At 36.4% G+C, this 27,450-nt stretch overlaps 1 long non-coding RNA gene and 1 other non-coding gene across 3 annotated transcripts in view; one reads left to right on the forward strand and one right to left on the reverse strand.

The window, feature by feature from the left end:
- Window positions 1–398: 398 nt before the first annotated feature.
- Window positions 399–27,450, reverse strand: part of LOC112696655 (uncharacterized) — a 285,199-nt gene continuing 258,147 nt past the window's right edge. Inside the window, exon 7 of one of the 2 annotated variants that reach the window (XR_011862340.1) lies at window positions 399–482. This is a non-coding gene — a long non-coding RNA (uncharacterized lncRNA). Of the gene's footprint in view, window positions 483–9,144; window positions 9,295–27,450 lie in introns of those variants that run through there. The other variant, XR_011862338.1, reaches the window with a different exon arrangement.
- On the forward strand, window positions 5,514–5,617 carry LOC112700026 (small nucleolar RNA R71). Its single transcript, XR_003152951.1, has one exon. It is a non-coding gene; the product is annotated as a small nucleolar RNA R71 (small nucleolar RNA).

Below are 27,450 nucleotides of genomic sequence, written 5' to 3' on the forward strand. Positions count from 1 at the left end.
AGTTCAGGCATGGCCGAATGGCCAGCCCTCTCTAACGTGATCACAGGATTCAAAATACAATCCAGGATGTCTAATACAATAGATAAATGTCCTATATATACTAGACTAGCTACTAGGGTTTACATGAGTAAGTAATTGATGCATAAATCCACTTCCGGGGCCCACTTGGTGTATGCTTGGGCTGAGCTTGATCAATCCACGAGTAGAGGCATTTCTTGGCGTCAAACTCCAGGTTATGACGTGTTTTGGGCGTTCAACTCCGGATAATGACGTTTTTCTGGCGTTAAACTTCAGACAGCAGCATGTACTTGGCGTTCAACGCCAAGTTACGTCGTCATTCTTCGAATAAAGTATGGACTATTATATATTTCTGGAAAATACATTTCGAGTGCAGGGAGGTCAGATTCCAACAGCATCAGCAGTCCTTTTGTCAGCCTTCTTCAGAGTTTTGCTCAAATCCCTCAATTTCAGTCAGAATTTACCTGAAATTACAGAAAAACACACAAACTCATAGTAAAGTCCAGAAATGTGAATTTATCATAAAAACTAATGAAAACATCCCTAAAAGTAGCTTAAACTTACTAAAAACTATATAAAAACAATGCCAAAAAGCGTATAAATTATCCGCTCATCACAACACCAAACTTAAATTGTTGCTTGTCCCCAAGCAACTGAAAATCAATTAGGATAAAAAGAAGAGAATATACTATAAAGTCCAAAACATCAATGAATATTAATTTAATTAGATGAGCGGGACTTGTAGCTTTTTGCTTCTGAACAGTTTTGGCATCTCACTTTTTCCTTTGAAGTTCAGAGTGATTGGTATCTCTAGGAACTTAGAATTTCAGATAGTGTTATTGACTTTCCTAGTTAGGTATGTTGATTCTTGAACACAGCTGCTTATGAGTCTTGGCTGTGGCCCTAAGCACTTTGTCTTCCAGTATTACCACCGGATACACAAATGCCACAGACACATAACTGGGTGAACCTTTTCAGATTGTGACTCAGCTTTGCTAAAGTCCCCAGTTAGTGGTGTCCAGAGCTCTTAAGCACACTCTTTTGCTTTGGATCACGACTTTAACCATTCAGTCTCAAGCTTTTCACTTGGACCTTCATGACACAAGCACATGGTTAGGGACAGCTTGATTTAGCCGCTTAGGCCTGGATTTTAATTTCCTTGGGCCCTCCTATCCATTAATGCTCAAAGCCTTGGATCCTTGCTTTAAAATTTTCGCCATTTTTTTTTTCGCAAGCTTACTTTTTCACTGCTTTCTCTTGCTTCAAGAATCAATTCATGAATTTTTCAGTTCATCAATAACATTTCTCTTTGTTCATCATTCTTTCAAGAGCCAACAATTTTAACACTCATAAACAACAAGATCAAAAATATGCACTGTTCAAGCATTCATTCAGAAAACAAAAATTATTGCCACCACATCAATATAATTAAATTAAATTCAATAATAATTTCAAAATTTATGTACTTCTTGTTCTTTTGAATTAAAACATTTTTCTTTTAAGAGAGGTGAAGGACTAATGGATTTTATTCATAGCTTTAAGGCATGGTTACACACTAATGATCATGAAGTAGAGACACAAAAACATAGATAAACACAATACTTAAAAACCGAAAACATAAAGAAAATAAAGAACAAGGAATGAATCCACCTCTAGTGGCGTCTTCTTCTTGAAGGACCAATGATGTTCTTCAACTCTTCTATGTCCCTTCCTTGCCTTTGTTGCTCCTCTCTCATTGCTCTTTGATCTTCTCTTATTTCTTGGAGAGTGAGGGCGTGTTCATGATATTCCACCCTTAGTTGTTCAACATTATGGCTCAAGTCTTCCAAAGAGGTACTAAGTTGCTCCCAATAGTTGTTGGGAGGAAAGTGCATTCCTTGAGGCATTTGTTGATGATGAACTTCCTCATGTTCTTCTTGAGGGCCGTGAGGAACTTCTCTTGTTTGCTCCATCCTTTTCTTGGTGATGGGCTTGTCTTCTTCAATGGAGACATCTCCATCTATGATAACTCCGGCTGAATAACATAGATGGCATATGAGGTGGGGGAAGGCTAGCCGTGCCATGTATGAAGGCTTGTCGGCTATTTTGTAGAGTTCATTGGAGATGACTTCATGAACCTCTACTTCCTCTCCAATCATGATGCTATGGATCATGATGGCCCGATCCATAGTAACTTCAGATCGGTTGCTTGTAGGAATGATGGATCTTTGGATGAACTCCAACCATCCTCTAGCTACAGGCTTGAGATCCAGTCTTCTTAGTTGGACTGGTTTGCCTTTGGAGTCTACTCTCCATTGGGCGCCTTCCACACAAATGTCCCTTAGGACTTGGTCCAACCTTTGATTAAAGTTGACCCTTCTTGTGTAGGGGCGTTCATCACCTTGCATCATGGGTAGATGGAATGCCAACCTCACATTTTCCGGACTGAAATCTAAGTATTTCCCCCGAACCATTGTGATATAGTTCTTTGGATTTGGGTTCATACTTTGATCATGGTTCCTAGTGATCCATGCATTAGCATAGAACTCTTGAACCATCAATATTCCAACTTGTTGCATGGGGTTGGTTATGACTTCCCACCCTCTTCTTTGGATCTCATGTTGGATTTCCGGATACTCATTCTTTTTGAGCTTGAAAGGGACCTCGGGGATCACCTTCTTCTTTGCCACAACATCATAGAAGTGGTCTTGGTGGCTCTTGGAGATGAATCTCTCCTTCTCCCATGACTCGGAAGTAGAAGCTTTTGCCTTCCCTTTTCCTTTTCTTGAGGAAACTCCGGTCTTGGGTGCCATTGATGGTGAATGAAAAATAAAAAGCTTAGGCTTTTTACCACACCAAACTTAAAATTTGCTCGTCCCGCGCAAAAAAAAAAGAAAAGAAGAGTAGAAGAAGAAGAAGAAGAGAATTTTGGTAGAGAAAGAGAGGAGGGGGTTCGGCTATATGAGAGAAGAAGGGGTTTGTGTTGTGTGAAAATGAAGAAGAAAGGAGAGGTATTTATAGGGAGAGGGGAGGGTTTGGTTTCGGCCATTTTGGGTGGGAATGGGTGGGCAATTGAATTTGAATTTTATGGAGGTAGGTGGGGTTTATGGGGAAGAGGAGGTTGATGTGAATGGTGCATGAGGTAATTGGGAAGAGGAATTGAGGTGATTGGTGAAGGTTTTTGGGAAGTGTGACATTGAAAATGAGATTTGGATTAGGAGAGTGTGATTAGGATTAAAGAAAAGGTAGGTGGGGGTCCTGTGGGGTCCACAGATCCTGAGGTGGGGATCCTGTGGGGTCCACAGATCCTGAGGTGAAAAGAAATACCATTCCTTCACCATATAGGCGTGTAAATTGCCTTTATGCATCATTCTGGCGTTCAAACGCCCATTGGTGCATGTTCTGGGCGTTAAACGCCCATGTAATGCATGTTTCTGGCGTTGAACGCCAGTTTCATGCTTGTTTCTGGCGTTCAGCGCCAGATTGTCCTCTGTGTGCGTATCCTGGCGTTAAACGCCAGGATGTAGCTTGTTTTGGGCGTTCAGCGCCAGAAAGATGCTCTGTTCTGGCGTTGAACGCCAGCCAGATGCATCTTACTGGCGTTGAACACCAGTCTGCGCTGCCTCCAGGGTGAAAAATTTTTTTCTTCTGTTTTTGACTCTGTTTTTAATTCTTTTGATTTTTTCGTGACTCCTCATGATCATGTACCTAATTCAACACAAAAATAACAAAATAAAATAAAATTAGATAAATAAAATTGGGTTGCCTCCCAACAAGCGCTTCTTTAATGTCAATAGCTTGACAGTGGCTCTCATGGAGCCACAAGATGATCAGGTCAATTTAGTGTGTTGTCTCCACACCAAACTTTAGAGTTTGGATATGGAATTTGAACACCAAACTTAGAGTTTGGTTGTGGCCTCACAACACCAAACTTAGAGTTTGACTGTGTGGGCTCTTCTTGACCTTGAACTGAGAGAAGTTCTTCATGCTTACTCTCTTTTGTCACAGAGGGATGGCCATGTGCTTGAAACACAAGGTATTCCCCATCCAATTGAAGGACTAACTCTCCTCTGTTGACATCTATCACAGCTTCTGCTGTGGCTAGGAAAGGTCTTCCTAGGATGATGCATTCATCATCTTCCTTCCTAGTATCTAGGATTATGAAATCAGCAGGGATGTAAAAGCCTTCAACCTTTACTAGTATGTCCTCTACCATTCCATAAGCTTGTCTCATTGACTTGTCTGCCAATTGTAATGAGAACAAGGCAGGTTGTACCTCAATGATCCCCAGCTTCTCCATTACAGAGAGTGGCATAAGGTTTATTCCTGACCCAAGATCACATAGAGCTTTTTCAAAGCTCATGGTGCCAATGGTGCAAGGTATTAAGAACTTGCCAGGATCTTGTTTCTTTTGAGGTAGAGTTTCCTGAATCCAAGTATCTAAGTCACTAATGAGCAAGGGAGGTTCACTTTCCCAAGTCTCATTACCAAATAGCTTGGCATTCAGCTTCATGATAGCTCCTAGATATTGAGCAACTTGCTCACCAGTCACATCTTCATCCTCTTCAGAGGAAGAATAGTCTTCAGAGCTCATGAATGGCAGAAGGAGATTTAATGGAATCTCTATGGTCTCTGTATGAGCCTCAGATTCCTCAGGGTCCTTAATAGGAAACTCCTTCTTGTTTGAGGAACGTCCCAGGAGGTCTTCCTCACTAGGATTTTCGTCCTCCTCCTCCTTTGTGCATTCGGCCACTTTGATTAAATCAATGGCTTTGCACTCTCCTTTTGGATTCTCTTCTGTATTACTTGGGAGAATACTGGGAGGAGTTTCAATAACTTTCTTACTCAGCTGGCCTACTTGTGCCTCCAAATTTCTAATGGAGGATCTTGTTTCATTCATGAAACTGAAAGTGGCTTTTGACAGATCAGAGACTATATTAGCTAAATTGGAGTTGTTTTGTTCAGAGTTCTCTGTCTGTTGCTGAGAAGATGATGGATATGGCTTACTATTGTTCAGCCTATTGCGTCCACCATTGTTAAAGCCTTGTTGAGGCTTTTGTTGATCCTTCCAGGAGAAATTTGGGTGATTTCTCCATGATGGGTTATAGGTGTTTCCATATGGTTCACCCATGTAATTAACCTCTGCCATGGCAGGGTTCTCAGGATCATAAGCTTCTTCAGAAGCTGCCTCTCTAGTACCGTTGGATGCATGTTGCAATCCATTTAGATTTTGAGAGATTATGTTGACCTGTTGGGTCAACATTTTGTTCTGAGCCAATATGGCATTCAGAGCATCAATTTCAAGAACTCCTTTCTTCTGAGGGACCCCATTATTCACGGAATTCCTCTCAGAGGTATACATGAACTGGTTGTTTGCAACCATGTCAATGAGTTCTTGAGCCTCTTCAGGCGTTTTCTTCAGGTGAATAGATCCACCTGCAGAATGGTCCAGTGACATTTTCGAAAATTCAGAGAGACCATAATAGAATATATCTAACATGGTCCATTCTGAAAACATGTCAGATGGACATCTTTTGGTCAACTGCTTGTATCTTTCCCAAGCTTCATAGAGGGATTCACCATCTTTTTGTTTGAAGGTTTGAACATCCACTCTCAGCTTGCTCAGCTTTTGAGGAGGAAAGAATTTATCCAAGAAGGCAGTGACCAGCTTATCCCAGGAGTCCAGGCTATCCTTAGGTTGTGAATCCAACCATATTCTAGCTCTGTCTCTTACTGCAAAAGGGAAAAGCATGAGTCTGTAGACTTCAGGATCAACTCCATTCGTCTTTACAGTCTCACAGATCTGCAAGAATTCAGTTAAAAACTGATAAGGATCTTCAGATGGAAGTCCATAAAACTTGCAGTTTTGTTGCATTAAAGCAACTAGTTGAGGCTTAAGCTCAAAGTTATTGGCTCTAATGGCAGGAATGGAGATGCTTCTTCCATTAAACTTGGATGTTGGCTTTGTGAAGTCACCAAGCATTCTCCTTGCATTATTATTATTATTTTCGGCTGCCATGTCCTTCTCTTGTTCGAAAATTTCTGAAAGGTTGTTTCTGGATTGTTGTAATTTAGCTTCTCTTAATTTTCTCTTCAGAGTCCTTTCAGGTTCTGGATCAATTTCAACAAGAGTGCCTTTTTCCCTGTTCCTGCTCATATGAAAGAGAAGAAAACAAGAAAAGAAAGAGGAATCCTCTATGTCACAGTATAGAGATTCCTTTATGTTAGTAAAAGAAGATAGGGGTATAAGGAAGAAGAGGGAAGGATTCGGATTTTTGGATGAAGAAAGGTGAAGAGAAGTGTTAGTAATTAAATAATTAAATAGAATAAGAAGAGAAGAGAAATTCGAAATTAATTTTTGAAAAAAGAGTTAGTGATTTTCGAAAATTAGAGATAAAATATAATTGAAATTAAAATTTAAAACAAAAAGAAATTTTTGAAAAAGAGAGGGAGAATTTTCGAAAATTAGAGAGGGAAAAGTAGTTAGGTGGTTTTGAAAAAGATAAGAAGCAAACAAAAAGTTAGTTAGTTGATTGAAAAAGATTTGAAATCAAATTTTGAAAAAGATAAATTTTTTTTTTTGAAAAAGATAAGATAAAAGATAAAAAGATAAGATAAAAAAAAGTTTTAATAAAAAGATGTTTTGAAAAAGATTTAATTTTAAAAATTACTTAACTAACAAGAAACTACAGGATAAGATTCTAGAACTTAAAGATTGAACCTTTCTTAACAAGAAAGTAACAAACTTCAAATTTTTTGAACCAATCACATTAATTATTAGCTAATTTTCGAAAATTTTATAAAAAGATAAGAAAAAGATTTTTGAAAATATTTTGAAAAATAATTTTTGAAATTTTCGAAAATTATAAAAAATGAAAAAGATATGATTTTTGAAAAAGATTTTGAAAAGATAAGATTTTTTTAAAATTGAAATTTTGACTTGACTTGTAAGAAACAACTAATTTTAAAAATTTTTGACCAAGTCAACCCAAAATTTCGAAATTTTGGAGGGAAATAAGGAAAAGAGATTTTTTTTATTTTTGAATATTGAATTATGAAAGAGAAAAACAACAAAAATACTCAATGCATGAAATTTTTAGATCAAAACAATGAATGCATGCAAGAATGCTATGAATGTCATGATGAACACCAAGAACACTTTGAAGATCATGATGAACATCAAGAACATAATTTTGAAAAAATTTTTATGCAAAGAAAACATGCAAGACACCAAACTTAGAAATCTTTAATGCATAAAAAATATGAATTCAAAAATGCACATGAAAAACAACAAAAGACACAAAACAAGAAATCATCAAGATCAAACAAGAAGAATATCAAGAACAACTTGAAGATCATGAAGAACACTATGAATGCATGAGATTTTCGAAAAAAATGCAAGAAAAATTTTAAAAGCATGCAATTGACACCAAACTTAAAAATTAACACAAGATTCAAACAAGAAACACAAAATATTTTTGATTTTTTATGATTTTCTAATTTTTTTGTATTTTTATTTATTTTTTTTTCGAAAAACATTTTTTTGAAAAACGAAAAATAAAAGAAAAATTTTTGAAAAAGATTTTTGAAAAGAAAATTACCTAATCTGAGCAACAAGATGAACCGTCAGTTGTCCATACTCGAACAATCCCCGGCAACGGCGCCAAAAACTTGGTGGACGAAATTGTGATTACTATCTTTTGAGCTTTAGCATATATTTACTCTTATGGCACTGTTTATTTTCACAACTCCATTCAACTAACCAGCAAGTGTACTGGGTCGTCCAAGTAATAAACCTTACGTGAGTAAGGGTCGAATCCACAGAGATTGTTGGTATGAAGCAAGCTATGGTCACCTTGTAAGTCTCACTCAGGCAGATTAAATTGGTTTATGATATTTTGGAATAATTAATAAAAAGGAATAATAAAAGGGATAGAATACTTATGCAGATTCATTGGTGGGAATTTCAGATAAGCGGATGGAGATGCTGTAGAGCCCAAGGACGCCTGCTCTCCTATTGCTTCTACTCAGTCCTTCTTACTCCTTTCCATGGCAAGCTTTGTATAGGGTTTCACCATCAACTGTGGCTACTTTCTTCCTCTCGGGAAAATATCCTGTGCGGCTGTCACTCGCACAGCTAACCAGTCTGGAGGCATCACCCATGGCTGATGGCTACATCCCATCCTCGCAGTGAAAACTAATGCTCACGCACTCTGTCACAGTACGGCTAATCACCGGTTGGTTCCCTCCCCTACTGGAATAGAATCCCTCTTTTGCGTCTGTCACTAACGCCCAGCAGGTTACAGGTTTGAAGCACGTCACAGTCATTCATTACCGGAATCCTACTCGGAATACTACAGACAAGGTGAGACTTTCCGGATTCCCAGGATCCTACTCGGAATACCACAGACAAGGTGAGACTTTCCGGATCCTCATAAATGCCGCCATCTATCTAGCTTATACCACGAAGATTCTGTTGAGGAATCTAAGAGATACGCATTCAAGCTCTGTTGCATGTAGAACGGAAGTGGTTGTCAATCACGTACATTCATAAGTGAGAATGATAATGAGGGTAATCTGACTCATCACATTCATCATGTTCTTGGGTACGAATGAATATCTTGGAATAAGAATAAGAGAGATTTGAATAAAAGAAAATAGAATTTCATTAATACTTGAGGTACAGCAGAGCTCCACACCCTTTATCTATGGTGTGCAGAAACTCCACCGTTGAAAATACATAAGCAAGGAGTTCAGGCATGGCCGAATGGCCAGCCCTCTCTAACGTGATCACAGGATTCAAAATACAATTCAGGATGTCTAATACAATAGATAAATGTCCTATATATACTAGACTAGCTACTAGGGTTTACATGAGTAAGTAATTGATGCATAAATCCACTTCCGGGGCCCACTTGGTGTATGCCTGGGCTGAGCTTGATCAATCCACGAGTAGAGGCATTTCTTGGCGTCAAACTCCAGGTTATGACGTGTTTTGGGCGTTCAACTCCGGATAATGACGTTTTTCTGGCGTTTAACTTCAGACAGCAGCATGTACTTGGCGTTCAACGCCAAGTTACGTCGTCATTCTTCGAATAAAGTATGGACTATTATATATTGCTGGAAAGCCCTGGATGTCTACTTTCCAACGCCGTTGAGAGCGCGCCAATTGGAGTTCTGTAGCTCCAGAAAATACATTTCGAGTGCAGGGAGGTCAGATTCCAACAGCATGAGCAGTCCTTTTGTCAGCCTTCTTCAGAGTTTTGCTCAAATCCCTCAATTTCAGTCAGAATTTACCTGAAATCACAGAAAAACACACAAACTCATAGTAAAGTCCAGAAATGTGAATTTATCATAAAAACTAATGAAAACATCCCTAAAAGTAGCTTAAACTTACTAAAAACCATATAAAAACAATGCCAAAAAGCGTATAAATTATCTGCTCATCACTTACCAATCACCCTTACCTCATCCTTGTGACAATTATGTAAGAAAATCCTTAGAGCCACCATAATTCCAACCCAATTACTCCCAAGAACCACCTCAATATACACCACCTCCATATTTTCACCAAGAAGAACCACCTTCCTATTATGAACCCTTTCTCACAAACAATGAGCCTTCCTCTCCACCTCAAACATTAAAGAATGATTTTCTCATTTCATATCTCCAAGGGCAAAGGAAGATTTATACTATTCTCCAAGAGGTAGTAATCCCTTTAGTAATCCAATGGAGGGTGAAGTGCTTAGCAAGTCATTCTCCTGGCGATCCTACTCAAAACACCACAGAGAAAGTCGAATCTTCCGGATCAGAGAACGCTGCATCTTTGGAATCTAGCTTATACCACGGAGACCTTAATCTCCCCGGAGATCGGCTAAACTGGTATCTCGAGAAGTCCCTAACGAAATCATGGATTAACTGTCTGAGAGATGCATAAACATAGCTGTTGATTCGTGCTTTTTTTCCAGGTACTCACACGAATCCAAGTAGACACGAGTGTTTGTCAGGCACGTTCCTCTTAATCTGATGAACAAAGCTAATTGGTTAGATCATCCTGTTCATCAAGATGAAGATTAGAATATACACTTAGAGATAGATTAGAAATGGATCGAAGAAGAAGAAATAGTACTTTTATTAATTCATAGGACTCAGTAGGGCTCCTCCCCTCAACCTAGGATGTTTAGAAACTTATACTGAGGTAGAAGATAATGTAAAATCAAAATAATGAAAAAAGTGATGAATGTTGTAAAGTGTGTGAATAACATGAATTTAATTCCTTAAATACTAAACTAATGAGTAGTAAGGGTAAAACAGCCTTTTTAGTGCTAAAATCCACTTCTAGGCCCACCTGGTAAGTGTTTGGACTGAGGTTTGATGATATCCACATGCATTGAGATTTCTTGGGCGTGGAATGCCAACTAGGGGGTCCTCTCTAGGACTTTGGATGCTGGGCTCTGCTCTTTGGGCGCTGGACGCCTGGAAAGGGCAGGAAGCTTGCATTGAATGCCAGTTTTAGGCCTTCTAATCCGAAGCAAAATATAGACTGTTATATATTGCTGGAAAACTCTAAAAGTCAGCTTTCCATAGGCGTTGAGAGCGCTCTATTCAGACTTCTATCGCCCCAAAAAAGCACTTCCGAATGCAGACGGGTCAGATCTAGATAGCATCTGCAGTGCTTTTTCTGTCTCTGAATCAGACTTCTGCTCTAGCTCGTCAATTTCAGCCAGAAAATACCTGAAATCGCCCAAATAGACAAAAACTCATAGTAGAATCAAAAAATGTGATTTTAACATTAAAACCTATAAAAACTTAATAAAAACTAAATAAAAACTACTAAAAAGTATATGAAAGTGATGTCAAAAAGCGTATAAAATATCCGCTCATCACTTGCTGATCAGAACTAAGCTTTCACCTCTTATACTAGATGTCACTTCACCTTTTTTTTATCCTATGTTAATATTATGTTATTTGCTTGTGCCTTTTACAAATGGTTATGCACATTATAAAACCTGCAATTTGGAGTCAAGTTGAAGTAAAAAGGAAAATTAAAATAGAAATGTTATGAATCTTGAGTTTATGGTTTTGCAGTTTGATAAGAAAAAAGGATTTTGAAACTACTTACATGAAAAATTATACACAGATTAGATAAAAAATTGTTACTATGTAACTTTTGTTCAGTTGGATTAAGAAGTGCCAACTAATATTGACATGATGCTTTATTTTCAGTGTTTAATGATTTTTATTAATTTTTTTAGTTAACTTTTGTATTCCAAATCTCACAAATTGAAAAAAGTCATTTTGTTTGACTCCTAAATTTAATATTTCTTAGTCAAACCTTTTAGAAATATTACAAATAATACATGAAAACAAAAATAAGTTTAGTCATTCAGTTTTTAAAGTTCAATTTATTTTGTACTCAATTATTTATGTTTATTGTCAACAAAATATACAAAATCAGCTACTTTTTTAAAGTGCACACTAATTGAACTACTATTATTATGTAGCTTGATTTTAAGTTTTTAATCTTTTTTGGTAATGTATGGAGTTAAATTATGTATACCAAATCTCATAAACATAAAAAAATTTAATATTTTTTTATTTTTTCACATAATATTATTTAACCAAATTTTTTATAAACATTATCAACAATACATGAAAAAAATTCTTTATTCACCTTTTAAAAAAAATATTTCTTACTCAATTATTTATGTTTGCTAAACAAGAAATATACAAAATAAGCTATTTTTTTAAATTACAAAATATAAAGTGCAGCTTTAGATCATAACATTAGGTGTACAGAAATATTAAGCTAATTGGTCTATTATTCGATAAGAAAAGCAAATTTCGAATACATTTCAACCAAATTTGTATAGACTTTTGAGACATAATACGTTATTAAGCTATATAAAAATGTGGTGAATATCTGGATAATTGCTCTGCTATTTGCTATTTGATAAGAAAAAGGGTTGTTGAAAACACATACATAAACCTTTATATAAAAGAATAAGGGATTTAGAAAACCCTTATATATACCCTGAATTTTATCCATTTAGTATTTTTCCTTAAAAATAAATAGAACTCTGTAACAAAATAATATCATCACTATAAATTACACACCCTTTCTAATTACACTACATTGATAATTAGGAAAAGTAAGATTTGCAGTAAGAATTCTTTCATGGAGTGAGGTGTATAGAAATATTAATGAATCTTGGGCTAATTGGTCTATTATTTGATAAAAAACAAATTTGAATACATTTATAAAAGAATATATAATTTATACAAAAAAATTATTATTCAATATTTATTGTGAGCATTTTTTATGATTCTTTATTAATAAGTGTTTAATTCTTTTTACTCGGTTTTCTTTAAAGTACCTTCTTATATTCAACTCTCTTATATATATTGATGATTGGATTTTTGACGGTTTAGAATTTCACAAATGAATTCTCGTTGCAAGTATAGTTTCTAAACCAACAATAATCCTTTCATACAAAAGATTGTTTGTCACAAGTAACAAACCCCTAAAATTAATAACCGAAGTATTCAAACATCGGGTCATTCTCCCTAGGAATTACAATAAAGTGTCTTGTTATTGGTTGTGAGTTATTTTTGGGGTTTTGATAAGAAACATGGAAGTTAAATGCTAAAAAGTAAACTAATGGTTACAAAGGTCTTGGCAAGGGTTGGTGGTCAAGGATCTCTATCTTAATCACTAACCATAGTATGAGAATTGGCAAGGATTAATCTCATTAAATGATCCTCTAACTAGTAGTAAAGGAAAGTCAAATGAGCTATATCAATCCTAGTCCATAAGTCCTAACTCTCCACTAATTCAATTAGTGAGAACTAGAGTCAATGGATCCCAATCATCAATTACTTGGACATTAGTAACTCAAGAGTTCCTAAGTTACCTTTCCAAGCCAAGAACATAAAACTCTACTCTAGAATCCAACCAAGCATTTTCTCAAACACTTGGAAGACACAAAAGAAAAGCATAGTAATTTGACAACAAGAATGAAATCTAACAACAATTATTGAAAGGAATTAACAACAACAATCAAAAGAAACACATTTATTATGAATTACCTTGATTGAATTGAAAGAGAGTAGAAGAAACAAAAGTAGATCTACAACAAAACACAAGAACAACATAAAGGATATTACAACAAAATAATGGAAGAAGAATGAATGTAACAATAAGGAATTGAGAAGATAGAAGTTGAAGAAGATGAATTAAAATCTAGATCTAAGAACTAAACCTAATCTTAATCCTAATCCTAGAGAGAAGTGAGAGTTTCTCTCTCTAGAAACTACTTATAAACTAATCCTAATGAGTGAAAATGAATTAATTTTTCTTTGCTCTTCAATCCTTGGCTTTAAATAGCATCTTTGGCGCCAAACTTGGTTGGGATTGGGCCTCACCACCCTTGAGAATTTGTTGGTCACGTTTTCATTAAAAAATCATAAACCAGCACCAACGCGTACGCGCACAGCACGCGTACGCGTCCATGGGGGTCATTCGCAAGGTGCGCGCAAGCGCCAGGTATGCGCGCGCGTCCATGGGCGAGTTCAACTTCTTTGACTTTTCATGATTTCTCCACTTTGCATGCTTTCCTCTTCACTCCTTTGATCTATTCCTAGCTTTTTCAATCTGAAATCATTAACAAACATATCAAGGCTTCTAATGGAATCCAGGAGAATTAGATTTAGCTATTTTAAGTCCTAAAAAGCATTTTTTCACATCTAAGCACAAATAAGGAGACAATCACAAAACTATGCTAATTCAATGGATAAATGTGGGTAAAAGGTGATAAAATCTCTTAAAATCAATACAAGATAAACCGTCAAAACGGGGTTTATCAACCTCCCCACACTTAAACCAAGCATGTCCTCATGCTTAAACCAAGAATGAAGTAAAGGGTATGGCATTTATTCAATGGAACTAACTAAATGCAATCTACCTATATGCAACTATCTAAATGAATGCAATTGTTTGGTCAAAATAAATCAATTCCCAAGAAGCATATATGCACAAGGGCTAAGGACTAGCAAGCCTAATCCAAAATTGAATTTAGTTATTAAATATTTTTACAAACTTGCATGAGAAGAGATGATCATAGTTGGAAACATGTAATTGAGCATCAAACCCTCACCGGATGTGTTTGCGCTCTATTCACTCAAGTGTTTAGGGTTGATTATCTCAATTCTCCCCTGATCATGCTTTCCAAGATTTGTTCTTCTTCTAACAATCAACATATATTTCATGCATGCATACATCTATCATGAGGTCTTTTCTTTAGGTTGTAATGGGGTTAAGGTCAAGGTAGGATGCATATATGGTTAAGTGAGCTTGAAATTTGAATCTTTGATAAGCTTAAATTTCCCACCTAACCTATGACATCCTATACAATTAAGTTCTAACCTAACTACCCATTTTTCACTTTTTCACATACTCATCTATCCCTTTTCATTTCACAACACTCATGCATTAATTTTATTGAGCTACACTTTGCTTTGGGGCATTTTGTCCCCTTTTTATCTCTTTCTTTTTCTTCTTTTTCTTTCTGTTTTCTATTTTTTTCTTTTTTCTTTTCCATATTATTTTTCTTTTTCTTTTCTTTTTTTCTTTTTTTTCTCATTTTTTTCTTTCTATATACAAGAGCATCAATGCATAAGGTCTATACATTTGATCAATACATGAGCATGTACCCAATTCCCAATATTTTCAATAAAAATACAAAACTACCCTTTTATTCACCCAATGTCCCAAGATTCCCACACTTGAATGATACTTACACACACTTGCCTAAGCTAATCAAAGATCCAAATTAAGGACATTTATTGTTTTCCGCTTTAGGCTTGTAATGTGCTAAAATTAAGAACAAGTGGGTTAATCGTAGGTTCAAATTTTGCTAACAATGGAAGATAAAAGGTAAGATTTTTTGGGTAAGTGAGCTAAATGAAATGATGGCCTCAATCATATAAATGCATAAATACACAAAATAATGGATATAAAGGATCAAACAAATCAAAGATTACATTCATAGAAAGAGAATAATGCACACAAGAAGGAAAATAAGTGGTTATAAGATGTAACCACACCATTAGGCTCAAAACTCACTTGCTTGTGTTCTTAGCTCAAAAACCATGTTTCACAATATATATAATTCAAGCAAGTTCTATGAAAAGTTTTCACTCAAATCAATTGGTTCCCTATAGATAGAAATCCTTGAAAAATTTCATTATTTTGACTAAGCTTATTGTGTATACATATGCAAAAATTAAGAAAATGCAAGTAAAAAAAATCTAAAATCCTAGAATGAAATGCAAAAGTGTTGGGATTAGAAATTTGTCACCCAAAATCGCCGACCGGTCGGACGACCTCCCTACACTTAAAAGTTTGCACTATCCTCGGTGCACTCAAAGATGAGCAAGGGGGTACGGCGACTCTCCGGATTGCTGTGTGTTCTTAGTCTTGCTTCCATGTTTGCTTGTGGTGCATTCATCATAAAAAACAAAAATATAACACCATAAGATGAGAAGATATAAAAGCAAGGAAGCATACATTGTTGGAATGAGGTAAATCACTAGAAATGAGTGAGTGAATTATTGTGACATTAATGAAAAATAAGTGTGTGTGTGAGTTCTAAATTGCGCAGTTTTTAGAACACACATTAGCATAAAAAGCTATGTCACAAAAGAAGCATGCACTTCACTTATCCTAGTGTACTTGAGATGCTTTGAGTAAGCTTGTAAGGTAAAACAAGCATTAGAGAAGCATGGAAGCATTCAAGCTTATACATATGGATGCATATAGTCATGAACACAATGCATTAAGATAAATGCACATCATCCTCCATCAAGAAATTGCCCACTCAAAGAGAGAGTTCAAATCACATGGTGGCTAGCTACAACATGCAATTCAAAAGAGTTACAAGCTCAAAGGCAATTCTCATCACTTGGTATTTTTCAAAAGGTAAGCATGAAAAACTCAAAACCAAGTAACAAAATATAACCTCAATCATAGAATCCAACAAAGATTATCTAAAAACATTAATGCTAAATTAGCATTTAAGCAATAAGGGGCAACAATGTATAATAAACAAAGTAAATAATCCAACACTTTTGATGAAAAGAGAGAAAATAAAATGAAAACTAAACTAAAACTAACTAATCGACTGACTAACTAACTAATTAACTAACTAACTAACTAACAACTAACTAAAATAAATGGTTATCGATGGTATTTGGAAGTGTTGGATGAGGGGTAGGAGAAGGGAAGAAGAAAGGAGAAGGAAAGAAATGGAAAGAGGAGAAGAAAAGAAAAGGAGTGAATGGAAGAAAGGGCATCCACGCGTACGCACGCATGGCGCGTATGCGTGGATGATGGAACAGAGAAGGAGGCGCGGACGCGTAAAGTGCGCGGCTGCGTGGGTGGTTAGTCTGGCCGGCGGCTCAATGTTGGCCCAGAGTTGGCACAACTCTCTGGTAAAAGTACCAGGAGTGCAGGTGGCATAATTGGCGCGCGCACGGCAAGTGCGCTTGCGCGTGCATTGCGAATTCAGCATGATGGGCGCATACGCGCCAGGTGCGCGTACGTGCGGATGGTATTGGGCCTGGGGCTCAACATTCGCACAGTGAAGGCCTAACTCCCGAATTTGTTGGTTGGGCGTGGAACCTCTTCATCTACGCGCTCGCACCATGTACGCGTGCGCGTAAGTGGTCGAGAATACTTGAAGTGCGCGTACGCGTGAAGTGCACATACGCTTGGATGGTGCTCTATTTTTTTTTTACAAATTTTTCTCTATGTTTTTGCACCAATCCAAGCATTCTAAACCTCCAAGCAACTACCAAAACACCCTAAAACCTTATTTAACATGATAAAATACTAATTAAACTCAACCAACTAATCTAAACATGAAATTAAACTAGTTCTACCAATATGTACAAAAGAAAAAATGAAAAGATATTACCATGGTGGGGTGTCTCCCACCTAGTACTTTTGTTTGTTGTCCTTAAGTTGGACTTATCGGGAGCTCCTTATCAAGGTGGCTTGTGCTTAAATTCATCTTGGAACTCCCACCAATGCTTGGTTCTCCATTGTGCCCCAAGATTTCTTATGGATTGAGCCAAGTGTTGATGGAGTTCTTCACAAGCTTGGGGCTCCCAAAGTTGATCCTCTTTTTCTAATTCGGGATCCCATATTTTATCTTCACACCCATTTCCAAGTTGATTATCATTAATCCATCCGGGTGGTGAACAAGATGAATTCTCTATGAAGTGCCCAACAAACCTCCTAGACCTATCTATTTGAGCACTATTCCCACCTTTGTATTCAACTCTTGAAGTATCAACCAAAATGAACCTTGATTTGCAACGCCAACCACGAAACATCTTTCGCTTACTCTTCATCCCACAAAGCATCCTAAGTTGACCATCCGTTTCAAGCAAGCCATACTCAAGTGGGAAAATAAAGCTAATAGAAATGAATTTTACCCACTCAAGTGAAGGAGTAGATGACAACCTAGGCAAAGATGCTTTCAACGATCTTGACAAAGCATATTCCACCCCCATCCTTCTATTTCTAAGGACTCCCACCTCTTCACAAGATTTCTCTAATTCAATCCTTTGTTCATTAATACTATCTAAGCCTTTTCCCTTAATCAAACTATAATTGGGAGGGTGAAAGAAATTTACGTCCACAACATTTCCAAATGCACCGAGAGAGGGTTCTTCAAGTTCAAAGGATTCTCCACCGCTAGGACTTGATGCTTGCTCTTCATTGCCATGGGAACTCAAATCTTGCTCTATCCCATCCAAGTCTTCATATGGAATATGCCTTGGAAGGTGTGCACTTTCCTCCCTAGCATCAATTTCAATCATCTTGGAGGGGTTTTCTTCAACTCTATGTTCCCATGGAGGCTCCGCATCTCCCAAGTCTTCTACCGCTTCTTCCTTGTCTTCAACAATTAAAGCTTCCTCCAATTGTTCCAATACAAAGCAACTTCCTTCATTTCCCACTGGAGTTTCCAATCTCTCCTTCATGCTATGTTCTTCATTCGATTCTCCGCATGTATCCATGGGAGTTCCTTGAGTGTTCAAGCATTGAGAGGCTAATTGATTTGTTACCGTATCCAAGGCGGCCATGAAATTTTGCACATCCCTTTTCATCTCTTCTTGCCCTTGAACAAGAACACCAAGGATGTCATCCGTTGGAGGTTGGGGTGGATGGAAGGATTCATCATTTTGGGGGAAGGGTTCATAGTAGAAAGATGGTTCTTCTTAGTAGAGTTGTGGTGGTTCAATATTCTCCACTCTTTCCACTTGTTGCACAACACACTCCACGGTTGCTTGAAATTGATCCAATGCTTCCTTGAGATGATCCCTTGACTCTTGTTCCTCTTGGATATCATGAGTAGGACCATAGGGCTCTTGGATTGAAGGACATGAGTATTCTTCCATGGGAGGTTGTGGTGGAAAGTAGTATTCATCTTGTGGTTGGAAATTTTCATATATTGGAGGTGGTTCATCTTGGTAATAACATGGAGGGGGTGGCTCTTGAAAGGATTGATATTGTGGTGGTTCCATATATGGCTCATATGGCTCAAAAGTTGGTTGGTGTGATGGATATGGATTAGGGTCATATGAAGGTGGTTCGTAAGAAGGGGCTTGTGAGTATGGTTGAGAGTTATGTTGAGGATATGGATCATAGGCATATGGTGGTGGTTCTTGAAAGTCACAAGGAGATTCACCATATCCATTGGATTGATATGCATCATAGAATGGCTCTTCTTCATAGTGCATTGGTGGAGGTTGTTGCCATGAGGATTGATCATATGCATATGGCTCCTCCCACCTTTGGTTATCCCCTCCTTGATACACATTCTCATTATAGTTTTCCTCACCTACAACATAGTTGTAACTACACTCTTAGCCAAAGTGAGAATTCATGATAGCAAGAGAGGGCAAAAAAAAAAAATAGTAACAAATAAAGAGAACAAACTAAAAACTAACAAAGAAGCAAAAAGCAAACATATTCACAATATTCACATATATACAATAACCAATAACACAACACCATTGCAATTCCCCAGCAACGGCGCCATTTTGATGATTGGATTTTTGACGGTTTAGAATTTCACAAATGAATTCTCGTTGCAAGTATAGTTTCTAAACCAACAATAATCCTTTCATACAAAAGATTGTTTGTCACAAGTAACAAACTCCTAAAATTAATAACCAAAGTATTCAAACCTCGGGTCGTTCTCCCTAGGAATTACAATAAAGTGTCTTGTTATTGGTTGTGAGTTATTTTTGGGGTTTTGATAAGAAACATGGAAGTTAAATGCTAAAAAGTAAACTAATGGCTACAAAGGTCTTGGCAAGGGTTGGTGGTCAAGGATCTCTATCCTAATCACTAACCACAATATGAGAATTGGCAAGGATTAATCTCATTAAATCATCCTCTAACTAGTAGTAAAGGAAAGTCAAATGAGCTATATCAATCCTAATCCATAAGTCCTAACTCTCCACTAATTCAAATTGTGAGAACTAGAGTCAATGGATCCCAATCATCAATTACTTGGACATTAGTAACTCAAGAGTTCCTAAGTTACCTTTCCAAGCTAAGAACATAAAACTCTACTCTAGAATCCAACCAAGCATTTTCTCAAACACTTGGAAGGCACAAAAGAAAAGCATAGTAATTTAACAACAAGAATGAAATCTAACAACAATTATTGAAAAGAATTAACAACAACAATCAAAAGAAACACATTTATTATGAATTACCTTGATTGAATTGAAAGAGAGTAGAAGAAACAAAAGTAGATCTACAACAAAACACAAGAACAACATAAAGGAAATTACAACAAAAGAATGGAAGAAGAATGAATGTAACAATAAGGAATTGAGAAGATAGAAATAGAAGAAGATGAATTAAAATCTAGATCTAAGAACTAAACCTAATCTTAATCCTAATCCTAGAGAGAAGTGAGAGTTTCTCTCTCTAGAAACTACTTCTAAACTAATCCTAATGAGTGAAAATGAATTAATTTCCCTTTGCTCTTCAATCCTTGGCTTTAAATAGCATCTTTGGCGCCAAAGTTGGTTGGGATTGGGCCCCACCACACTTGAGAATTCGTTGGTCACGTTTTCATTAAAAAATCATAAACCAGCACCGACGCGTACGTGCACAGCACACGTACGCGTCCATGGGAGTGATTCGCAAGGTGCGCGCAAGCGCCAGGTATGCGCTCGCGTCCATGGGCGAGTTCAACTTCTTTGACTTTTCATGATTTCTCCACTTTGCATGCTTTCCTCTTCACTCCTTTGATCCATTCCTAGCCTTTTCAATCTGAAATCACTAACAAACATATCAAGGCATCTAATGGAATCAAAGAGAATTAGATTTAGCTATTTTAAGTCCTAAAAAGCATGTTTTCACATCTAAGCACAAATAAGGAGACAACCACAAAACTATGCTAATTCAATGGATAAATGTGGGTAAAAGGTGATAAAATCTCTTAAAATCAATACAAGATAAACCGTCAAAATGGGGTTTATCGTATATGAAAACATAATTTTTACGTACTAAACTACATTAGAATTTCAGCTAAGTTAGTTCGGAATTACGGTCACTTTCGGGAAGATTTATTTCGGTCGAACCAAGCAAATCTTAATTACAAGGGATGAGATCAAGTTCTTAAAAATCAAATAGCCCAAATCTTTAATTTATGACTGAATTAAGACAAAAGGCGAAAAGATAGATATATAGCATCTTTGTTTATGATTTGATGGGAAAAAAGAAGTTGCTTGCTCTTAAATTGGGAAGTATTTATGTATGTGATATTCAACTCCAACAAATGGGATAGGATAACTCTTTCTGTCTAATAAATAGGGAGCAGCATTTCCTATGTGTGTGTTTATTGTTATCAGATATGAGAAGCTTTTTTATCCAATAAAAAAGCCGTAGTAGTTTACCAGAAGTGCCTTTTGTCATTGCATTGCCTGACTAATTTTAAGCCAATCAAAACCCAAACTGAATGAAAGAACTACCATTTTGATTAATACCAATTAAGTGAACCTGATTACTTATGGTTTTTGGGAAGTAATTGTATATATATATATATATATATATATATATATATATATATATATATATATATATATATATATATATATATATATATATATATACACTTCTCAATCTCTTTATTAAATATATGTACTAAGTTGAAATAACCAAACTGGGTTAGTACTACTATAACTAAACTTGAACAATTGGAAAAAAAACTGGAAAGCATAACCCCAAGTAATTATGGCCCTTTGTGACATACCACTTATGTAGTTTATATAAGGTTAGCGTCTTTTTCTTAATTTGACAAGTAGCCATATACATTCTACTATATTAGAGTTATACATATAATTGACCGTGGTAATTATCTTCTTTTCTTCATTCAAGCAAACCAAATTTTAGAATGGCTAATCCACCATCCAAACCTCAGACAATGCTGCTAGACGGCCTCAAATTGGAGATTTTTTCTAGAGCCGATATTAATACGGTTTGTCAAAGTAGAACCCTGTGTAGCTATTGGAACTAGGAACTGGAGACCGAGGAGTTTATCTTCAAGCATCTGCATGCTACTAAGAAGAGGCCAACTTCCATTTATGTTCACTTTGGTGTCATGGGACAAAGATCTTTGAGGAGTTGGATTTTTAGATTTAATGTGGATACCAGGGAGAATGAACACCTGCACATCCCATTCTTTAGGAACTCTTAGGTCCAATTCAAAGTGATTGGTACTGATAATGGTTGCATGGCCATTAGGTATTCATGCATTAGTCACCCAAGTAATCTCATCGTGTGGAATTGATGCCAGGGCATCTTGGACAGTTTCCCTAGCCTTTTCTTTATATATTTTAGGTAGTTTCATGCATTTTCTTAGGTAATAAGCAAGTTTTCGGGTGAATATGCACTTATATATTGATTCAAGCAAACATTGTGAACTTTACATGATTTCATGAGAATAATGCATGAATTGAATGCCAATTTAGATGATGCAGGATCTCATAATCTAGAACAAAGCTTTGATGCACATTGTTTGTTTGATTTCAGGCCAAATGAAGCATAGAAGAGCCACGTTAGTAGCCACGTTAGTACCACTAACGTGGAAAGGGAGCAAGCTTGCAACGTAAGTGGTAAAGTTAACACCACCAATGTCTTTGAAGGCCATCTTAACCCACGTTAGTTGCCACGTTAGTTGTACTAATGTAGGAACTAACATGGAAGAAAGAAGAAGCTCTAATGTTAGTGGTAAAGTTAATACCACTAACTTTGCAAAGGCCACAAACAACCACGTTAAGAGCCACGTTAATGCCATTAACGTCTGCTCTAACGTGGAGCAAAAAGGATCGCCAACTTTAGTGAGACTAACTTTGTCATTAACGTTGGATCTGATGTGTGGAAAACGATCCAACACAAAACTCACCGGCAAGTGTACCGGGTCGCATCAAGTAATAAAACTCACAGGAGTGAGGTCGATCCCACAGGGATTGAAGGATTGAGCAATTTTAGTTTAGTGGTTGATTTAGTCAAGCGAATCAAGTATTGGATGAGTGGTTTAACATTAACAGAAGCTAAATTACTTGGAATGTAAAGGGAGAGGGGATAATTGTAGTAAATTAAAGAGCAGGAAAGTAAAAGATGCTGAATCTTAAAGAACAAGAAATTAAATGACTAAAACTTAAAGTGCAAGAAATGTAAATTGCAGTAACTTAAAGTGCAAGAAATATAAATTGCTTGAATGGAAAAGGGATTTGAGGATTGGGAATTCAGAATTTCAGCAAGGGAAATTAAATTGCAACGATTAATACAGCAGAAGATGAATTGGAAGCAACTAGAATCCAAACAGAAATGGAAATTAACTTGCAGCAGAGGTTCACAGAAGAACCAAAAAGGAAAATGGGATCTCAGGATTCCAGAGACTAGATAGCAAAGTCTAGATCTCAATTGCCTTCCCCGATCCAAGTTCACAAAGCAATTAACCAGAATTTAAAGAAGAAGCAGTAAAGGAAATGAAATTGAACTCAATTATGCAGAAGAGGAATTAAAGAGATTTTGAATGGAGATTGAGACAGAATTTCCTCAATTCTTCACACCCAAAACACAAACAAGAAAAAAATAAAAATGCTCAAGCAAGAACGAGGAAGAAGAGAGATCAATTCTCCTCCCCAATTCTCTAAAATCTCAGTGAAGTCTGCAAGAGAAAGTTCAAAAGTTCAAAAATAAAAGTAAAGATTCAAAGCTCAAAAGAAAGATCAAAGTTCAAAAGTAAAGGAAAAGGTCCTAATTACATCAAACTATATCCTTTTTATACACTTTCTATTCTTGGATCTTAGGATTTGGATGGGCTTTTGATTGGGTGAAGAAATGAATTAAATTGGATTTTTAATTCAATTTTTAGCCCAAAACAATTTGCTTCCAGGAGGCTGCCCTGCCCTGAAGAAAATGATGCGTCTGGCCCGTGGTGCGTGCGTATGGTGCGAGTTGGTGCTGCCGAAGTGTAACAACCCTGATTTTCGTGTACGCGAGATCTTTTCTAAAGGCACGGAATCCTCCGGAAGATCAGTAAAGGAAACACCTCTGTTATATCATCAAGCATCTCAATCCTCATTATGATTATGTCATCCTTAAGCTAGAACCTCCTTTGAGGCAAGCTCGATAATGCAATCGCGAAGAACCTAGTTTTTGAACTGTATCGGTTGGCAGTTTTGATTTTAGTTTTCGTAAATAGTCTCAGTTTGACAAACCAGACTCGATTAATGATAGAAGAGAGATAATAGTATAATATTAGTATTATATTAGTATTAGAAGATGATTGAATGATATTATAAGGTTACCTAGTCTATTTTAGTTAAAAACAGAAAATCAGTTTAACCGGGTTTACGGTTTACTGGTGCAGCTTAGCACCAGCACTCTCTGATGACTTTAGCAATGCTAAGGCCTCATTATACATGTTTTATTCTCATATTAAATATGTTACTAGTGTCATTTATGCTAGTAGCTCAGAAAATAATTTTTAGAGATGTTTTTACGAGTGTTCCGATACACCTAGTTTTAGTAGTTGTATACCAGAGATATTTTAATATTATTTTAATCCACCTCCAAGCCAACCAATCACAGCTCACCCTACACCCCCAAAACCCCCAAGGCTGCCTCATTTGCTCATTGTGGCCGAAAATCACCAAGAGAAAAAGGAGAGAAAGTTCTTGGTTCATAAATCTTCAAAGCTTGACTTCTTCTGAACTAAAACTCAAATCAAAACTCCGATTTCACCAAAATGATCCTCTCTTCTTCCTCTACATAACCAGGTGACTTATCAAGGCTGGAAATAAGGTGAGATGGCTGTCTCCCTCCCTCTTCAATTCGGTTTTCAAGGAAAACCATGTAAACATGTGTTTTCTTGATGTTTTTCCTTAGGAATCATGCTTAACTTGACTTGAGGGCCAAGAAACGTGAATTTCCAGCAACTCTAAGGTGATATATCTCTTCCTAACATGCTGAGTGAGATTTGGTCAGTTGAGAGTTTTTGGATTTAAAGTTGTTCTTGATGTGTTTTAGGAGGAAAAATTGCTTTAAGAACACTTCAAAGAGTAATCGGATTTGGAGCAGCAAATCAAGGTAGGGTTTGATGAATTTAATCTTGTTTGATTGTGTTTGAGTTGTGTAATTATGATATGGTTTGGCTGTGCTTGAAATTGATTGTTTATATGAGTGATTCTTGTTGAAAGTTTGTTGAAAATTTGATGAAATTTGATGATATTTAAGCTATGAATGTTGTTCTTGAGGGCTGCTGGAAAATGAAACCCTAGGCCTTAAAGTGAGGTTCAATTTGTGTTGAAATCATGTGGAAAAGATGGGGTTTTAGTGGCTGGGAATTTATTATGAATTTTGGTAAAAATCGGTTGCTGAAAAGATTGAAAAACGGGTAAAAACAGAGAAGGAATCTGAAGAATTTATGAAGAACACGAAGAACACTTTGAGTGTGGTGAAGAACAATGAAGAACACCTTTTTGATTCATAAAAGGGCAAAGAAGTAATTATTTTGGTGTTTGAGGGGTTATTTTGTAATTTCTGAAAGTTAGGGTGGTAAAAGTAGAAATATAAAAGTTACGGGTGGTAAAAAGTGAATTTTAAAGGTTAAAGGTTAAAGTAAAGTTAATTTTCGAAAATATATTAATAAAATAATAAATAATAATAAAATATTAAATAATAATATTTAATTAAAAATAATATTTTAATAAAAATAATAAAATAATGCAGAAAAGGCAGTTTTCTGTAAAAGCTTTAGAAAGACAACTTTAAGTGCAGAATCTCATAATTACCTTCATAAAACACTTAGGGAGTGGTAATAACATGTTAGTGAGGAAAAGATAAAGAAAAGATAAAAGTTAAAGAAAAGATAAAAATCGAAGAAAAAGTCTGTAAAATTTTAATGACAGAAAAACAGACAGACATTAGTGAATGAACTAGGGCAACATAGTTAGTCCTTGAGTTGCGACTAGGGTTAGGTATAATATGAAAAGTTAAACTGTTTCAGTATAGACTTAATGAACCTATACTTGGGACAAGCTAACTATTCATACCGAAATTTACATAAGCTTTAAATACGTACGTTAAGCAGAGAAAAGAGTAACCAGAGCAGAATAAAGAGATACAGAGAACAGAGTAACCAGAACAGAGAAAAGAGATCACGAGAAAAGAGTAATTTGATAAAGATGGTTTGAATTAAGATGTTGTAAAAGTGAAAGATGTAAAGTTTGTACAGAATGATTGAACAGAGAAAGAAAGAGGTACTGCATAAGAATGTGAAAATGATGATGATTAATGAGAATGATGATGAATGATGATAATGAGAATGATTATGTGATGATCTGTTGCTTGAGGCAACCCAAGAGCTTCTGTAGGGAAACTAGGATACCTACAGCAATTTTCCGTTCACAAGAGCTTCTGTAGGGAAACTAGGATACCTACAGCAAGTTTCCGTTCCCAAGAGTATATTTCCTGCGAGTAGAACGCAGAGGCGGTCTCAATAGAGCTGCTAATAATTACATGCGCATTTATTTGAACGGAAAATCGTATCCGGGAAAATCGGGAACTCGTGACCGGATAAATGTCGGGAATGCAGGTGCTAACCGACACATGAGCTCATGGCCTGTACTAGGACTAGACATGCATCATTCTTGTCTGCGCATCATTCTCTGTTGCATTCCTTTCTTTGTGTGATCTATTTCCTTGTGTTTGTCTGCTTGTATGCTATTTCTATGTTTTATTTGCTTGTATTCTTTTGTTTGTGTTCTGCTTTCTATTGTCTTTACTTTCTCTTTCTGTCTTTGTCCTTTGTTTACTGCTTCGCTATATTCTACTATTTGCCTGCTAATCGACCCCAAATAAATGAATATAACTAATAACCCCGACCCTACTAAGAACTCCCCAGTTCTTATCCCTTCTCTCTCCCTTCCACTTCAGATGGAAGTAAGAGTACCTTAACGTAGTTCGTTGATGATGGTTCTACGAAGAGGATCCTGCTCTAGATAGTCTTCTGAGTCTAGGGTGAATATCGTTCTCTGATTATACGTATATACTGTGAGACCATCCAACGTCTGCACCCCGTTCGAATGCGCACTTTAACCTAAATCCTGTGTACAAGATTCCTATTGTGTGGCTACTTCATGAGGTACCAGAGAGGCATCCTGTGGAAAAGTCTGATCGTGCAGAGGAGTAGCAGATGATGTTCTATCTTCTGATGACGTTCCACCTGACTTGAGTTTTGAAGACTTAGAACGTACTTTCCCTCGCTTTAGTAGTTTAGAGGGACTAGGCAAGTAGAGAGTCTAGGCTAGCCTGGGTGCCAGCTTAGGGACTTCTTGAACAGGTCAGGACCTGGGATGTTGTATATATATATATATATATATATATAAGTATATAGATATTATTTAGCTACTCGTGATGTATTTATGTGTGGTTGTTTATAACTGTTTTATCTGTTATTACTTGTGAATTGATTATGACTGATTCTGTCTATTAACCCAAATGTTTTCAAACAAAAAAAAAGTATACCTCGCAAATTAACTATGTTTTTAACAACAAATCAGGCTCATATGATAAATAATAGATAATAATTAGGTAGACAAATTGGTAGCGCTCAGTTTCTGGTATGATCTAGACTTATTGAAAATTGGGTCGTTACAATTTGGTATCAGAGCAGTTCATTCCCAGTAGAGCCTGGGGAGTGGACTGACTATGCTTCATTGCATACTCTGTTGTGTATCTCATGCGTATAGGATATCCCAGTGATATATGTTGCATGATTGTTTCTGTGTTTTCATTCTGGGAATGTTCACACTTGACTTGAAGTGTTAAGACTGATCACCTTAATAATGATTGTT

The sequence above is a fragment of the Arachis hypogaea genome, chromosome 6 (genome assembly GCF_003086295.3).
Source record: "Arachis hypogaea cultivar Tifrunner chromosome 6, arahy.Tifrunner.gnm2.J5K5, whole genome shotgun sequence".
NCBI classification, from domain to species: Eukaryota; Viridiplantae; Streptophyta; class Magnoliopsida; order Fabales; family Fabaceae; genus Arachis; species Arachis hypogaea.